This window comes from Oxyura jamaicensis, chromosome 4, assembly GCF_011077185.1.
Source record: "Oxyura jamaicensis isolate SHBP4307 breed ruddy duck chromosome 4, BPBGC_Ojam_1.0, whole genome shotgun sequence".
In the NCBI taxonomy this organism is placed as follows: Eukaryota; Metazoa; Chordata; class Aves; order Anseriformes; family Anatidae; genus Oxyura; species Oxyura jamaicensis.
In genome coordinates this window covers 85,622,512-85,628,562 of record NC_048896.1, presented here as the reverse complement: position 1 = coordinate 85,628,562, position 6,051 = coordinate 85,622,512, and the positions used below count along the sequence as shown (strand labels likewise).

Here is a 6,051-nt window from a genome sequence, read left to right as displayed (position 1 = left end):
TAAAGTAAAGTAAAGTAAAGTAAAGTAAAGTAAAGTAAAGTAAAGTAAAGTAAAGTAAAGTAAAGTAAAGTAAAGAAGTATATGCTGCAATACAAAAGACTGGTGATGTGCTAGACACAGGAGTATTGTAGGTAGGTAGAGATTTTGCAGACCTATTCTAGCACAGTGAATTTCCCTCACAGTGCACAGGATGACTTTCTGGAAAGTTTAAATTAGTATGCACTTTGTCAGCCCATATTCTTTATTTAATAGGGACAGCTGGATCCCAAGACAATCCCATCATCAATCAACACTATCAGCTGTGGGTATGATATTTATGCAGCTGATTCTTTCCTGCAGTTGCAGAGTTTATAACTTTGGAATTATAAGCCGAGTTTAAGGCATCTGAATTTGACATGTTTGACAGAAAAAGATTGGTGAGATTTTCTATCATTAGCAGGATCTAGGGACAATAAATGAGTGCCAACTCTAGGACGTATCTTCACTTCTACTACACTCAAGTGAAGCATTCAGCTGACACCCCATAAGCAGTGGTCCAGTCCTTAAGCAGAACAGCAGTTTGCTTACAAAGGCAGGCGACTGCAATTGTTAATGGTTGCATTATCCCTTGGTGGAAAAATCTTAACAAAGAAGTGTAAGTGCAATATATTTCCATGATTCAAAGGCAGTAAAAAATCTATTTTTATCTCAATTTCATGTATGTCTGAATTTAAGGAATTAAGACTATGCTGTCATATCAGCAATAAAGCTAAAGATGCAAATCTATCTTTCTTCCTCATCCATCGTTGGTTTTCCTACTTCAGTGTTTAATTTGCTGCATTTTAATTGATAACTACAAATCCTAAACTATTTTTATTATAATCTCCACTTTTAAGTCATTTTTAATCACGGATTACGTTGCTCTTTGTGAAATAAAGCTATTGTGGCAAAAACTATAGAAGCCAGTATGAGAAGCCACATTATTTACTTCCTTATAAAGAGCCATGGCTTATTTATGTTTATATTCTCTTAAAAACAAACAAACAAACAAACAAACAAACAAAACACATTTAAAATATGCACTTCATTTATTTATTTACTTAATTTATGACATTAGGGTTTGCATCACGTTACAGACTTAAAGTTGCAACAGCAATTTGTCATTGCTGTCTATGTGGCATCAATGAGGCCAGCTCTAGAACTCCAAGTCTAGCTTTGGGCTCCTAGTACAAGAGTCCCAGGCTCTTCCCAGAAATGCACAACACCACTTTATTAATCAATATCCTCCTCCCTTCTGCTCCTATCCCTTGCTCTACATTTGCCCATGGAAACTGTACGTTAGGTGTTTTGTGGAATTGTGCCAGTGTCATTGTCTGCAAAGCAGTGAAAGCACAGGTCCCCAGATATCTTCCTAGGAATCAAGAGACAAAGAAAAACACAACCTAGAGGAAATGTCAAAATACAGGGTTGTGAAAAGATCCGCTGCATCTCAGACCAACATGTTTGTTTTCTATAGATGTTCTCATTGACCCTCCTCCAAAAGATTTTCAGGAATTCACTGCATAATAACTGTCTCCAAGGCCTATGTGGCACTTAGAGGTTTTAAAATATTTTGTCTCTTATACAAGTGGTTTATAGTTTCTCTGTCTTCATGCTTGAAATATTTCCCTGCAGAAGCACAAACTCTCACAGAAGGGGAGGACATGAGGCACTCTTGCATAAGACCATCAACATGGATGGATTTTTTTCCTCTCTGTTACCTTTCACACAAGGATTTGTGAAAGGAATTCAAAAATACCTGAGTGTAGGAAAAACACTGACTTGAAACAAAGTCAGAGCCTAACTTTAGCTAGGCTAATAAAAAGAGCGCTTTTCATTTCTTCTGTAAGATTGACTAAGCAAGCTACCAGTCCTTGAAAACTTTCATGGCCTATGAAGCCTGCAGCAATGAGCTGAGCTGAGCTGTGCTCTGCCCTTCAGTGACAACACACAAGATACAAGTTTTTTCAGACAGTGTTGTGTGTCTCAGGCACCAAGAAAGTAGCATTGCTCCATATTGTGATGTCTCAGAACTACTTAGACTTTCTCCTGTTCTTCCCAACAACTCCCAGAAGGATTTTTCAAGGTTTCTAGACATATTTTTGCATCCCTGACATGCTTGGCTTTTCAGTCAGAAGCTATTAATTGTACCAGGCTCTGTGCTTCCTCTCCTGAAATTCCCCCACTTTGTGGAGACAGAATTTTCCCATAAAAGTCTCTTTCCAGCTTCAGACTTACAAGTTACCGAAACTTAAAGAATTTCTGTGTTTCAGTTGGGCCATGGTAGCTTTTCATATGCATGTTTTTAGCTTGTGCTAAACCAGCACAACTCAGCGGAGCTCAGTACTGAGTTAAGCCCAGTCACATTAGCCTTCATTCACCATGGGTTAACGACATGCATGCAATTATGGATAAAATCTTAATCTTATCATTTTCCAGTCCTCAGAACAAATACTGATGATCAACATATTGTTTTATAACTAAAGATTTGGACCAGCCTTTGTGCTTGCCTTGCACTGGGGAGAAAGCCAGCATGCTGAAATCATTGCAACTCTTCATGGGAGCAACTGCTTGCCAGCCAGAGGAAGGGGTTCATCACAGGGACTCCTATCAGTCATCGTAACCGGGCTCTTCAATAGCAACCTGGTAACAAACAGTGGTTTTGCAGATCTGATTTCCTATTGAAGTTCAATGTGTTTCCATCTGCTTGCCAGATTTTTACAGCTATGCAAACATATTTTGTATCTAAAAAGCATTCATTTACTTTTTCACTGTTCTTGCACTTTAGAGTTGTAAAGATCACTTATTGTCATCTGACATTTTTCTTTGTCAGAGAAGATTTAGCAACAGCTTTAGCTTCTGTGCTTAAAAATAAAAATAAAAAATCCAGCCAAGAAGCCAAGAGGATCACACCTTCAACAAAGCTAGAAAGAAATGTTTGAAGCTTTGTGGAAAGTTAATGTATCTGAGCTGTTCAACCCACCAGATCTTCACTGGATGTCCAATGCCATATCTCAATTGACAAGAACTAGAAAATGCACAAGATAAGTAAAATTGTAGAAAGAATGCAAGTTCAGAGCCCAGATTTCTTTTGCCTATAGTGAAGCTATAGTGACTTTATGATAAAAAGAAAATCTGCTGTAGCTAAGCACTGATATTAGCTTGAACAGCTTAATGACTTGTTTATTGTGTGTTATTTAATAGCAGACTCCAAAAGACCACTGATGATACTGATCCCTCTTTTGGGAAGACAGCAATAAAAACTCCTGCTTTAGCAGATTAAGTTCTCCACAGTAATTCATGATCCAACTGTTTCCCAGCCACCTCTGTAAGTAAAATGAGGCTCTGTTGTTGTAGTAATTTAGTTCCTAATATTTCCAGGTTGACAAAAACAGTCCACCTTGACTAATGGGAAAAATTTACTAGATATTTATTTTTCCAAACCAACCTTTCACACCTAATATCATGTACATAGTCTTACAGTGTTGGCTACCACAATGAAAAACTATATCTCCTCCAGTGAGAAGATCTAATCAGACTTAAGTATAAGCATGCCCTTCTATAGTATTTTCAAGTCAGATAAAAAATATTTTTATTAGGACACCATGCTGCTTTCGTATATAGATTTAGTAAATTCTAATAGATCTAAAGTTCATAAATATGCTGTGGGTAATTTTAAACTGGAAGTATGTGTTCTATGATAAAAATGTTTGTGGTTCATACTTGTGTGAGTAGCTACCAACATATGGATAATCATTCTCACCTTTTCAAACATCACTAGCAACTCCTGTTGAATTGGTAGTGCATGAGCAGAAAGCCTTAAAAAAAAATCCCACAGTGGCTATCAGCTGATTCATTCAGTCCCCAAATGGCTTGAACATATGCAGAATAGTCCCCTATGTTTTCAGTATTTGCTTCCCAGGCATCTAGTTTATGTTCTGGAAATGTACTTGTTTTCCATCACATGAAAAATCTTCGAGTGGGAAAAATCAGAAGCTGTAGTTGAAGTGTCCTTTGTACCCATACCATTCAATACAGCAATAAAATGAATTTAGTTTCATGCAGAAGGATAAAACAAAGCCTACATGACCATAAAAGCAATTAAAGTTAAATAACAATCAAGCCTTCGAGTTACAAAGCTGGTATGTCAAAGTCTGCTTCTAAGGACAGAAAACATGATCTATTTGTACAATTGTGAGTTCCATAAACGTTTCCTCTGGGGAATTTATACAAAAGTCTTAGGAATTAACTAAACATTGGAACAGATATGGTGATTTCAGAAACCAGGCAAATTCTAAACATGATGCATGTCACATCTCGATAGCATGTTTTACCTCTTTGAAGAGATTTCTGAAGTTAGCTAATCAATAGTCACGCAAACCTCTAAATTGCTACATAAATAGCAGTGCATTCACTCACTTTGCAGAGTGCAAGGAAAAAGAGAGGTTCCCAGAAACATGGTAGGTTGAAATGCTGTGACTCCTGCTTACATAGTTTGAAATTCTGCGAGCTGGATTCATAAGATAACCTTGCATGAATTCATTTCTAGAGATAGTAACTTGCTGATTTATTTCCCTGCCACAAGTGCATCCAAACATGATGTTTTTGTCAATTTTTCTAGTGCAGAAATTGAAAGAAATCTGATAACTTGCACTTTTGGGGGAAAGAGGGGAAGTATTACAAGAAATATGATTAAAGGCAGAGTGGAAATTTTAAAGACAGATGGAATTATTACTTTATTTCTAAGGGGGATTTCCTTTAGTAACAAATAATTAAGATGTTTAATTCTGGGCCTAACACACCACTGCCTAAAAATCTAAACATTTGGATAAAATAAACACAAAATGCCACCATTTAAATTTCATTTAATTTTAAAGCCTCACAAATGGAAGCAACTCTGCAAAATATAAAGCAATTTGGAAACAAAAGCTTCTGTCTCTCATTCCTAAGTGAGAATCTTTTCAGACTCACCCAAACTATGATGCTCTACTTTACCAGACCATCTGATGAAGAGAAGTGCCCTCTCCAAATGTGAAAATCCACCTCCCCAGTGTACTTTTTAGCAGTTTTTCTATGAACTGAAACTACAAATCAAGAATCCTATGTCAGAAAGGGCAAAAGGTTCCCCTATACTTGGTAGTTAATGCAAGAAGAAGAGCCAGAGAAGGAAATTTGCTTCAAGATCCTGCCACAAATACATTAGGTCTTCTCAGCTGCAGTGGGAGGAAACCAGTATATGCTACCTGTCAGTAAGTGCTTGTGCAGAGCACAACTTATCATAGTAGCTGGTGAAATATGGCACGTCCTGTATGTGTGTTTGAGCCTCTGTCAAGTTCTTTGCATGGTACAGCACTAAAGTGTGTGTCGGCACACCTGTACTTTGTCCTTGCCTGGCAATTTTCTAGCTCACTTCCCACCCAGCTTGAAAGCCTTCCCAGAACAGAAGACACGAGTAAGCATCATTTAGTTCACAGTGTTTGGCTTTGTTGTAAACAGTTGGTTTTAAAGTCTATCATACACCTGGCATGGTTTTGTGGGCTTATGTCAGTATTCACTTTCACCTTCCTCTCAGTATCCTACATGGTCAAGGTGGGAAAGGAGAGACAGTCTTCTTGTCATCCACCCACATTTGAGTGTTTTCTGTTCTTCTCAAGGCTGCCATCCTCATCACCATTTGTCTTTTCCAGTAGTGTTTCCCATGCCAGAAGACTTGCAATGCAGGAGGCAATAACCTACATAACCCACCCACCACGGGCAAGTCTCCACCACTGGCGCTTCTGTGATCCTTACTTTCCTTCATATTTGCACCTTCATCTTTTCCATCTACCCTAAATCTTTCTCATTCTTCAACCACAAAATATACTTGCTGGAAGTGTACAGTACAGCCTAGTAAACAGAATTTGGTGCTCATGTTTCAGTGGATAGGATGCTTACAAAATCAGTCCATTTCCATTATGGAAAATAATTATTGTAACAAGGTCTGGTTTGAGATGGCACAAAACCCCATGGAAATGAACCAAAAGCACCACATCC

The 6,051-nt window shown here is 37.8% G+C and overlaps 1 long non-coding RNA gene across 1 annotated transcript in view; it reads right to left on the bottom strand.

Moving 5' to 3' along the window:
• LOC118166744 overlaps window positions 1-5,728 on the bottom strand; it is a 9,727-nt gene extending 3,999 nt beyond the window's left edge. Inside the window, exons 1-2 of the long non-coding RNA XR_004750705.1 lie at window positions 5,646-5,728; window positions 1,317-1,390 (exon numbers count right to left, since the gene is read on the bottom strand). This is a non-coding gene — a long non-coding RNA (uncharacterized LOC118166744). The remainder of the gene's footprint in view (window positions 1-1,316; window positions 1,391-5,645) is intronic.
• Between the last annotated feature and the right edge of the window lie 323 nt (window positions 5,729-6,051).